The sequence below is a fragment of the Capsicum annuum genome, chromosome 2 (genome assembly GCF_002878395.1).
Source record: "Capsicum annuum cultivar UCD-10X-F1 chromosome 2, UCD10Xv1.1, whole genome shotgun sequence".
NCBI lineage: Eukaryota > Viridiplantae > Streptophyta > Magnoliopsida > Solanales > Solanaceae > Capsicum > Capsicum annuum.
Genome location: NC_061112.1, coordinates 50,471,510 through 50,483,367, shown reverse-complemented (window position 1 = coordinate 50,483,367; position 11,858 = coordinate 50,471,510). Strand labels below are relative to the sequence as shown.

General features: G+C 33.2%; 1 long non-coding RNA gene across 3 annotated transcripts; it reads left to right on the top strand.

Annotated features, from left to right (window-relative positions):
* The first annotated feature begins 5,579 nt into the window (after positions 1 to 5,579).
* LOC107853490 lies at positions 5,580 to 11,809 on the top strand. 3 transcript variants are annotated; one of them, XR_001669784.2, is made up of 4 exons: positions 5,580 to 5,958; positions 6,305 to 6,354; positions 7,353 to 7,491; positions 11,505 to 11,809. It is a non-coding gene; the product is annotated as an uncharacterized LOC107853490 (long non-coding RNA). The 3 variants fall into 3 exon arrangements; XR_007051914.1 differs by lacking the exon at positions 11,505 to 11,809 and having other exon boundaries at positions 5,610 to 5,958; positions 6,243 to 6,354; positions 7,353 to 7,791; XR_001669783.2 differs by lacking the exon at positions 11,505 to 11,809 and having other exon boundaries at positions 5,634 to 5,958; positions 7,353 to 7,791.
* Positions 11,810 to 11,858: the final 49 nt, after the last annotated feature.

The window sequence follows — 11,858 nt, the reverse complement described above, 5'->3', positions numbered from 1 at the left end:
TAGCATTTTGCCTAGTACCATTTTTTCTTGTGTGTAGGTATATGATCATGTGATTCCTATGGGATATACCAAGAAACTTTATCACTAATGAATGCTTGATGATCTCAAAGATCTCTTGGCTAAGCCTCTAAGCTTTGGGATAGAAAATGAGGAGGAGATTCTATGGAGGAGCCGTGAGGTTGATAAAGCCGTGAATTTGATGTTAAACTCCTTTCAAGATGGAGAGAATGATACGAGTACGACCTCATAGATGGACAAATTTTTGAGCTTGTTGAACTCAACCTAGAAGGTGCACACGTTAAGTGTGATAGAGTCTCCAAAACCATCTATAATGGGCACTACATAGGTGCCTAATGTTCACTTGGTCATTAAAGGGCATTTTTGTCTTTTCACCTTTTATTTGAGATGTAATATAAATAGAACACTTTAGGTATTTTTCTACTTAGTTGATCATATTTGATACTTGTAACATTTGCAACACTTTAGTTCTCTCTTAAGAGCTCCAATCGAAACTAGGGATAGACAAGTGAAGATTCACTTATGTTTGCATTGTTGGCTTGATACGTTAGTGTTTAGAGGAGGTAACATACCTATTATGTCAATGTAAGAGTTATAATTGAGTTGTGGGTAGTATTAAGGGTCTAAAAGTATAACAATTCTTGGGTTCTTAAGATTGTCCCTTCATTTGGTCTATCTATCTTGTGTTGTAGTTGTAAGTTTTGGATTTTTTGTTGTGGTTAATGTAACCCATGAGTTCTTGCTATTGTGCAATATTGTTTTTCTCATATTGTGTTCATAATATAGTTAGTGGAACTCTGGAAATTAGGTGTAAACACCACAATACTTTATGTTCTTGTTATTGTTTGTTGAATCCGAGAGGGGTCACTCAAAGGATCCTCAGTTTACTTAAATTTGCGGACTATTTTGAGTGTTTGATTTGTGTGTTGTTGGTTGATCTTGTTTCAAAAATTATCACATCGTCATAATTTTGGAGATCATACCTTTGCATAGATGAAAATTGGAAAAATAACAAATTGATTTTGCAATTGATAGCCTTTTCATGCGGAATTACAGTTAAGGGTTATTTGATTTTAGGGAAGGGAAATAGGATTTGATTTAAATGAGAAAGAAGGGAAATATATATGGTGAGAGTGTTTGTGTTCTTTTTCTTTTTCAGTCTTTGGACATATTTCAAGGCTTAAATTTTCACATTTTGCTATAGGAGTATCCATGTATTTGCAACTATTTATTCAAAAATGTTCCAAAATTTTCATTATGTATGTTTCTTAAGATAGGCTCAAAATTTTCTTGAAACGGTCTCTTTGGATTTTAATGCCCAATATATAGTCTGCTTCATCCATATCTTTCATATCAAATGACTTTTAAAGCCATGACTTAATAGTTTTTACATACTCCAAATTATTTCCAGCTAATAAAATATCATCCACGTAAAGTGAAAGAATCATAAATATTTCATTGGAATTTTTCACATAGATGTAAAGGTCTTCATCAATCATGGTGAAATCAAATGAAATAACTTCTTTGTGAAATATTAGCTACCACTGCCTTGAAGACTGCTTAAGGCCATATATTGATCTATTTAATTTACAAATCTTCTTTTCTTGGCCTTTAACAACAAAACCTACAGGTTGCTCCATGTAGATTTTCTCTTTCAGTTCTTCATTGATAAAAGCGGTCTTCACGTCCATTTGATGTAATTCTAAATATAAACGTGCAACTATTGCCAAAAACAACCGAATTGAGGTAAATTTCACAACTGGTGAAAAATTTTCCTCATAATCTATTTCAGCTTCTTAAGTAAAATCTTTTGCCACCAATCGTGCTTTGTGCTTTTCTATTGACCCATCTAATTTGCGTTTAAATTTGAGAATCCAAATGCTCCCAATAACTTTACTCCCAGAAGGAAGGTCAACTAAATCCCAGACTTTATTAGTTTTAATGGACTCTAATTCTTCTTTTATCACTTTTATCCATTCATCCTTTTTAGGACTTGATAAAGCCTCAGTCACAAAATTAGGTTCATACAGTTCTATGGGAGATACCAAGAAAACATAGTCCTCAATCTCATAAGATAGTTTAGGTACACCTTTTCTAGTACTCTTACGTAATTGAAGTTTAGATTCCTCAATAAGATTTTAGGATTCATGACTCCCACTTGGACCAAGAATTATTTCATGATCAATTGAATTATGAAGCATGTCCTGTGACATTATTTGATCATCTAAATTCAACATTTCGTAAAGAGGCTCATTTTCCTTTATTTCATTCCTTTTTGAAAAATCATTTTCCAGGAATGTGACATCTCGTGATTCAATTTCAGTAGTACTTTCATCTTCCAATTCACCAATGAATACATATCCCTTGGAGTGTTATGAGTATCTTATAAAGATACATTTCTTTCCTTTTGGACTTAGTTTTCCAAACTTACCAAGACGATCTTTAATATATGAAGCATAACCCCAAGGTTGTAGATCATTAAAGTTTGGTTTTTTACCAACCCATAGTTCATAAGGAGTAGAAGATACTAATTTAGAAGGAATTTTATTCAATATGTAGGACGTACTTAATAACGCATCTCCCCAGAAAGAGATTGAAAAATTTACTTGTGCCATCATGGACCTTGTCATATCCAATAATGTTTTATTCCTTCTTTCGGCTACACCATTTTGTTGAGATGTATAAGGAGTAGTCAATTGTCTAATAATGTCTTTTTCAATACACAGTTCTTCAAACTATTTTGAAAAATATTCACGACCTCTATCGGTTCTTAATGTCTTTATACTTTTGTCTAATTGATTCTCAACTACATTCATATATCTTTTGAAGCATTCAAGTGCTTCTGATTTATGAGGTATCAAATAGATATAACCAAAGTGTGTGAAATCATCAATAAATGTAATTAAATATGAATCACCGGTCCTTGCCCTCACATTCATTGGACTACAGATATCAGAATGGATTAATTGCAATAGAAATTCAGCTCTTTTAGCCTTCCCAAATGATTTACGTGTAATCTTTCCAGCAAGACAATTTTCACAAGTTGGTATTTCAATTTTGGAGAAAGAACCTAGATGTCCTTCCTTTACCAATCTATTTATTCGTTCTTGCCCTATGTGACCCAATCTAGCATGCCATGTAATTATATCAACATCATTATTACTAGAATAACATGGCATTACACAACGGTCAACATAATAGTCATAAGTTGATGGATTACTATCTAAAACAATAAAGCGGTCATAGCAATGTCCAAAACCATAAAAACATTATCTCGAGTAATTTTTACACAATTACGACCAAAGAACAAATGAAAACCAACATCTAAGAGAACAGACACAGATACTAAGTTTCATCGAATTTCTGAAGCATATAGGACGTCATGCAATATTAAAGACCGCTCTTCATGCAAATCTACTTTGCAAGTGCCAAACCGTTTGACTTCAAGTCTTTCATTATTTCCTACATAGATCTACCTTGATCCAGGTAAAACTCGATGAAACTCCACAAACTCTTCTTGATCTCGACTCACATGGTCGGTGGCTCCTGATCTACAATCCACATAGGATAAGATTCAGTTAAAAAAGCATTGCTAGAAATATATGTAGCACTTAGAGATGCATTTAGAAATGTTACCTTTTTCTCCTCAGGAAATTCACGAGCAAAATGCCCCAGAACTTGGCAGTTGTAGCACTTCATCTTGCTCGTCTTTCTTCTTGAAAAACCTTTTCTCCTTCTTGGAATTTGGCTTATTCCTTTTCTCAGAAGGTCCTTCTTCGGTCTCTTTACCCTTCCCGTTCCTTTTCCACTTCTTCTTACGCTTGAATCCTAAAGAGTTCTTACCACTTGACTCTGCCATAAAGGCATTATAAGCAGCTTTAGCAGCACCAAGCCGCTCATCTTCAAGTTCAACGTGTCGTACAACATCAGAAAAAGTTTTGATGCCGTCATTGTGGGTTAAGTTGACTTTCAGGTGTTCCCAACTGTTGGAAAGAGATCGGATCACTGCCTGAACCTGCTGCTTATCTGAGAGAACATGACCATCACTTTTAAGTTGAGCAATCATATTCGACATCACCCTAAGGTGTTGTTTGATGTTCTGATCTTGACGCTTCTTGTAAGTGTCAAATTTGATATTCAACTGTCTGAGGCGGGTAGCAGAAGTACCCCCATATGTTCCTCGCAAGTGTGCCCTGATGGCATTGGCAGTAGAAAATTCCTCACACTCATGTATGAGGTCATCAACCACAGAACTTACAATGATTCCACGTGCAATGAAATCAGCCTTTTTCCAAGCCTTATAAGCTTCAAGTTCTCTTCTGTGTTGTGCAGTATTACCCTCTTCTAGTAGACTCAAGACATGATTAATACCTTCAAGAGCGTTTTGCTCTTCCAGTACATACCACATGTTACGACTCCAAATGTGTAGTTATCTCTATTTAGTTTTTCTCTTTTGTTCAAGTCAGAAATTATGCTTTTAGATGCTATGTCGGTTATTAAGAGACAATTACGCAAGTATATTATCAATTATGCATTCAAGTTACACATTCAAGCAAATCATTTCACTTAAAGGTTTTCATGTTTAGTGTAAAATCGAAAGGATACTTAAAAATCCAATCATCATATACTAAGTAAACACTTAACCAAAATTAGAAATTAATTTCTTAATGTGCATTAGAATGATAGATTTCAATTAACTCATTTAAAACTTAAACAAATGAATGAAATTCATATAAAAGGAGATAAACATCTTAATATATATTTAATATAAACTTTATAAGTAATTACATGTTACAAGTCAATCTAAAAATAAAAGTCATTCCAAAAATATTCTAGACGACTTATGTACACCCAAAAAGGCTAGCTTGACCAAATCTCGTGGTAAACATCAATTAATATCTCGCCCCAAGGGTCGCGGAGAGAATTTGTTAAAATGGCTAATGCTTCCCAATCCAAGATTTCTACATAATTTTCTAGTTCTACACGTTTTATCTCAAACAGATGTATAAAACTAGCAACACTAATGTTAGGCGACATCTTAAAAGACTTGAATTCTTTCAATTTCCTCTCTCTTTTCCTTTGCATAGCCCTTTCATTCCGTAACCAATTTTGTGTCGCTCTAGGGATACTATTTCGTATGATCTCTCAACCTCAAAAATATGCCCTTCGACGACGTGCTCTTCTACCTTGTCTCTTTCCTCGACATCCAAAACTCTAACTTGGAGTGATTCGAGCTTGTCCCCGTTCAGTCATTTCTGAAATAGGAACCAAGAAACAATAAAAATGATATTTTCATTCAATGCGACAACTTATGTCACAATTTTTATTATAGAAGTCACAATCTATTTATGATGAATTTAGGAATTTATTAAGACAAGAATTATATCAAGTCTAATTCTGATATTTATATCACCAAAATTATTAAGAGTCATTATTAATACAATATAAAAAAAATTCACAATTCCACAAAGTAAATGAGAATTTTCATGATAAATAAGAGACTTTTAATACACAATTTCCCAAAAAAATTGGAATAATATATTAATAGTGTTCCAAGAAAAGACTAGCAATTTCTTTATTTCATTAAAAAAATAATAATAACACTTCCACTGGAAGTTTCTATCCAACTGTTTTAAAAAACATATGTTGTATCCTTATGACTGTTATCCTTTTCTCTGTACTACCGCCTCCATTCACATGAAACCTTTTTTATTATTATTATTAATAATTTATTAACAAACGAATTTCTATTACAAGTGAATCTCAAAGACAAACAAACGGATACTAACTTCACCAGAAAACAAAGGAAACAGAAACTACTAGATCTGTGATTCAATGGTTGCACATCTGCCTTCATAGGAGAAAGTTACATAAATTCGTGATTTATTCACGTTGGGTTCTATCCCTTGATCCATTCAGTTTCTTTTTCTAATTTAATCGGTGAGTTACATACAATTTTCGATTTCTTTGAAAACAGAAGTTTCCAAAAGAAAATGTCATCAGTTTCTAAACACCAATTTAACATGCAAAATAGGGCAATTAACCTGGCTCTGATGCCATTAATAGTAATTTCGGAGTAAAAACAATAAGTTGTGTACCTTCGAATTTGCAGCGGATCTTGATTTTTGCTTTCGAAAGGATCTTGCTCTAAGTTGATTTCTTTTCTCTTGAAAACGGAATGATATCTCACAAAACTAAATGCCTTCTTTGTTGATGTTGTTCAGGTTTTGTGTTTCTGGATACTTAAGAATTTTTGTGTTTTTCTTATCTGTGTATTGCTTTGAAGAAGAAGAAGTATTTATGTATTGGAGCATTGGGCGGCTAAACAGTTATCAAGTAAGTGTTCCCCCTAATTTTCAAATAAAATTGGCTTCCTTCTTATCTCTCTTTTACCAGATAATAATTAGAAATACAAAATCGGGTCGGGTCGGATCCACATGGGCGACCCATGACCCATAATCTTACAAAAAGCAATAGATTGGTCTTTGGGCAATAATGAATGGATGATGCAGTATGGGCATATAATCACTGATTATGGAGAACTCGTTGTATCAGATCATTCCCCTCTAATGTTCTCTTTTTGAACTTCCCAATCATCAACTAAAGTTACCTTTTAAATTCTTTAATGTGTGGTCAACAAATCCTCTGTTTTCCCTCTGACTGAGGCAGGATGTGAAAGTTATACTACTCACTAGAAACTGCTGAATGTTTAGAACAAATTAAATCTATTGAAGCCACAGTTCAATAATCTCAACATAAAGAGTTCCAAGGTATCACCAAGAAAATGAAATAGACAAGGCAAAATTCGATACACCTTCAGACACAACTATAATATAAAGCTACTATTGGCTTGACAAGGCAAGAGAAAGACTGCTTGGAGAAATTAGAGAAATGGTCCTTAATTGAAGAAAGTAAATGGGGCCAAAGGCTACTTCACTACCAACAGTAGATAAAGAGGTTTTGAGAAGACGAATAGTCTTAAGCCACCACCAGCAATTACACTTATGCTCAGATATCATTGATACAAAAATTTATACTAGATTGTGTGCAATAGGAGATTATAAATTCCCAAGTATGGATGGCTATAATGCCATATTCTTTATGAAAGTTTGGAGAGTAATTCATAGGGAAGTACGTGCAAGTTATGAAAGAGTTTTTCAGTCACAACAAACTTTATAATGCAATTAATTGCACCTCTATAACTCTATTGCCAAAAGTATCAAATCCTATCACTATTAAAGACTATAGGCCAATTGCATGCTGCACAGTCTTGTACAAGATCATAGCAAAGTTGTTAATGCCACATATAATTTTCCAGACTGATTTTATTCCAGGGAAAAGGATTGCTGATAACATCAAATTGGCGCATGAGCTTGTCAACATTACTTTTAAAAACAAATTTCTCCAAGATGCATGCTCAAGGTGGATATTCAAAAAACATATGATTCCATAGAGTAAGTGTATATTGAACAGGTAATGATAGGTTGGGGTTTCCAACTTAATTTATTACATGGCTAATAAACTGTGTGAAGACGCTAAGTTGTTCTATTATTATCAATGTAGAAGCAACTGAACCTTTTCAAGATGCAAAAGGTTTAAGACATGGAGATCCCATTCCTCTATATTTGCTTGCTACAACTATTGAATACCTAAGTAGGCATTTGAGTACTTTAGTTGATGTAAAGAAATACAAATACCATCCAATGTATAAAAAATTTAAACTCACTCATTTGGCTTTTGCTGATGATTTAATTCTATTTTCAAGGGGTGATCTACAATCAGTGTCAGCCTTATTTTATATGTTTACCTATTTCTTCTAGGCGTCTGGGCTTTAAGCTAACCTAGCCAAGAGTAGCTTATATTTTTAAAGTATTAACATTGTGATCAACAATGATATTAGATAGAAGTTGGGAATTGATGAAGGACAACTTTCTTTTAGATATTTTTGAATTCCTTTAGCTACAACAAACTCTGAGTTCTACAATGGCAACTTTTAATTCAAAAGATAGTAGCTAGGATTACCTCTTAGACCTAAAAAAAGCTTTCATATGCTGGAAGGTTACAACCCATTAAAGCAGTAATCTTTAGAATACAATCAAGCCACAATTACTTCCTTTACCAGCTAACGACATCCAAACTAGAGCTTTTTATGGTCTGGTTCTAATGAGATTTCTAGAATGTCATTGGCAACTTGGAGCACTACTTGCTTACCAAAAGCAACAGGAGGTATGAACATGACTGATCTAAGATTATGGAACCAAGTAGTTATGGTTAAGAAATGCTGGAATGTTTCACATATACAAAATAATTTATGGATAAAATGGATTCATTTTAACTACCTCAAAGGAGGAAAGGTAAACCATGTCTCTCTGCCATAAAATGCATGTTGGATGGTTAGGAAAATCCTGGTTATAGGGGCTTTGATTAGTCAATTATGAATGCCTGTTTTTAGCAAAAAGAGCATGATTCATCATATTTATTTACAAATACTTGAAGATCATCCCAAAGTTTCTTGGAAGCATTTAGTTTGTAAGAATAAAGCTAGGCCTAAAGATCTCTTCACCTTGTGGACATCATAATATAAAGGACATACTAATCAGATGGGAGCAAACTTGGATCCTAAGTGTGTGCATTATGGAGGGATGGTTGAGACAAGTGAGCATTTATTTATACAATGCTTATATGTGAGGCAACTCTGGAAGAGGTTAATGGATTGGCTCCAATGGCCTACACACAGCTCTTTAACTATCCAACAAATGCAGTTGTTGATTATCCAACAAACAAATAGAAGAGGTATTAAAGCTCAAATATTGAAACATTTATTTATAGAAACCATCCATATGCTATCTGGGTTTATAGAAATGCAAGAATCTTTGAAAATGTTTGTAGGGATCGAATTAATGTTGAAAAAGATATTGCTTGTGTCTGTAATGTTGGAGCATCAACTAAGCTTAGTAGTTTCCTGGATCATTATTACTTTTTTATGTAACCATAGCTATAGCTAGGCCAGAGTGATGATTAGTTGGTTAGTTTTGGTTCTAGGATGGTGAAACGGTGATATAGATCCATATTGTACTTTCAAACTACTTGGTCATTAATAAAATTCATTAGTTATCAAAAAAAAAAAAGTAGTTGTGAAAAAATTATATAAAATTTAATACATTCATCTTGTGATAGTAAAGAGAAATTTGTTGATTTTTAATGTTCAATTGAAAAAGTTGTCTCATGTCTCTATTGTTTTACTAATATCAATTTATTATTATCTAGTTATAAATCAAAAAATCGAATCAAATCAACAAGAAGCAAAGCGATAGTTATTATTTAGTTATGTTTGGTTTAATTTTAGAAAATTTTAAAAGTCCATTAAATTGTTGTAATGATCTGAATTATGAAATCTTATTTTTTATATTTTTTGACCATTTTGTCCTTTCCCATAGTTGCAAAATGTTAATTTTGGAGTATGGGGATTGATGACACAACTCCTAATGCTTCATGATTTGCTTCTGTCAACATTTGTTATTTTCAGTGTCCAATGGCAATTTAGATAGCTTTATTAAGTCTAGAATGTCGACTTTTGGTTAGTAGCAAGATTGGCTTAGGTGTAGAACCTTTATTTTTTATTTTGACTCTGTGTCTAAAAAATTACCTAAAAGGGTTCTCTAGGGCTAATTTCGTTGAAAGCAATCTTTTATTGAAAATTTGACATTGTCATTGAGTCTGGAGCATCAAAATTAGTCTGATAGAATATATTGGTTATTTCTATGGGGTCCCAATCAAATCTCAAGAGTTCGTTTGGAGCTTGATTAATTTTCTCCAAAATTAGCATTTGATTATATCTGTTCCAGCCGCTTAAGCGGCGACTGCTTTAGCTGCCCAATACTGGTTAAGCAGTTAGGTGTCGCTTAAGCGCTAGCTTCTTTAGCAGTCAGGTGTCGCTTAATGGTGACGCTTAAGTGGTAACCACTCTATAAAAACCCTCATTTTAAGATTTTTCATTATTTTTGGACTTTGAGCTTCGGGTTTGAGCAATGTTTAGGGTTGTAGTCACCATTTGAGCTTGAGCAAGCTTCAAAACCTTAATTTTGTTACTTGTAGTTGATTTTTATCATCAAAACACTCTTTAATTTTGATTTTAAATTGGGATTTTGAGGATTTTTTCTAGAAAAGCTTTAAAATATTTTTTCTTTGATTCGGACCTCATTTTAAACTCATTTTCACTTGGGTTTTAAACTGTAGATTCCTTTAGCCTTGGGTTATGTATTTTTAAAATAATATTCTAATTTTACCCCTTTTATTTTCAAAGTCATTTTTCGCAGTCATTTGGACTTGACTCAAATATGGGCAATATGAGTATCGTTAGCTTTATTTTAATATATAGATTCTATATTTGAATATTGTAGTTGATTTTGAGGCCATTTGAAAGGGGAAGCTCTGTGTTGAATCACTTTAAACTTGGACTTCATCGTTTCGAGGTAGGTTACGGCTTAATTTTCTTCAGGCTGGGTTGGGTAGTTAATGAATAAGTAAAACATGCCATGGGTTGAGAAAAATAACTATAGGATGTGTTTTTTGAGTTATTATATATTGTGTGATTCACATGTGGGGGATTATTTTTTATTGTTGCTGTCTTAAGATATTATATACCGTGTGTTTTCTATGCGGGGACTTTGTTTGATATCATTGACTTTATTTGTGTATTTGACTGCCTTATTTCTTAATGTGATGCCCGTGTTGGGGCTTGAATAGATATTATAGGTTTATTGAGCATTATTTTCCTTTATTCATGATAGAAATACCTGAGTCATGGGTAGATATAATATAATGATGTCTTACATGCATGTTTATTCCAATGGTGCCCAACGAGAAGTGATATCATGAACTACTGACATATTGAGTTGATTTCTGAGCTCACTTGTATACATATTGAATGGATTGAATATTTTTATATTGATCTAATTGTGAGCATTATATCCTCATTACATACATACACATTCTTGAGATATTAGTACTATTGAAGAACATTGATTTTCGAAGAAAAATTAAACACTTTCGAAAATGTCTAGACTGGGGGACGCGCCGGTTGAGAAGATTGAGACATGAGACTGAGATTGGTGAAACTTTGAGATATTATAAATATAGTGTCATGGATCCTATTTTGGGATCATTGAGGCTCGATAGGTGTATACAGTAAGTCATGTGATGACTTTTAGCTATTCAAATCTTCATACATTGCATTTGCACATCCTGTGTTACTTTTGTATTTTACTTGCAATGTATTTAGATTTTATCTATACATTCATGTATGTTTAACCTTTTTGATGTTGTATATATATATTAGGTCGTTAGTGCAGAAGGTGTGAGCTACCGTTGGAAAACTTTTTCATTTGCTAATTGCTTGTCTTATTTTTTACTTTACTCAATCGACCTATGATACCTACTAAGTATAAGTGAACCATACTCACTCCTATTGTGCCCTTTTGGTATAGATCCCAGTTCGAGCACATCGGATGAAAGTTGAGTTTCGAACAGAGTTGATCAACTTTGAGGTACTGGCTCACTCCTGTAATGTTCTTGGTGGATTCTATATCTTTTACTTTATCTTTGTTTTGGATCAGAGATAGATTTTGTATTTCATTTTTAGATAGTGTACTTAGATGCTCTTACACTTCTGACACTAGTCTTAGGAAGTTTATGACATTTCTTCATTTTTCCCTTTGTATTCTGTATATGTGACTTGACTTTGTTGTAGGAGTCTCGTTTGTCTTATTTTTCTTACTATTTTTTTCTTTTATCTTTGGTTGATTGACTTACTTATCAAGGTCAGACCATGACAAGTTTCA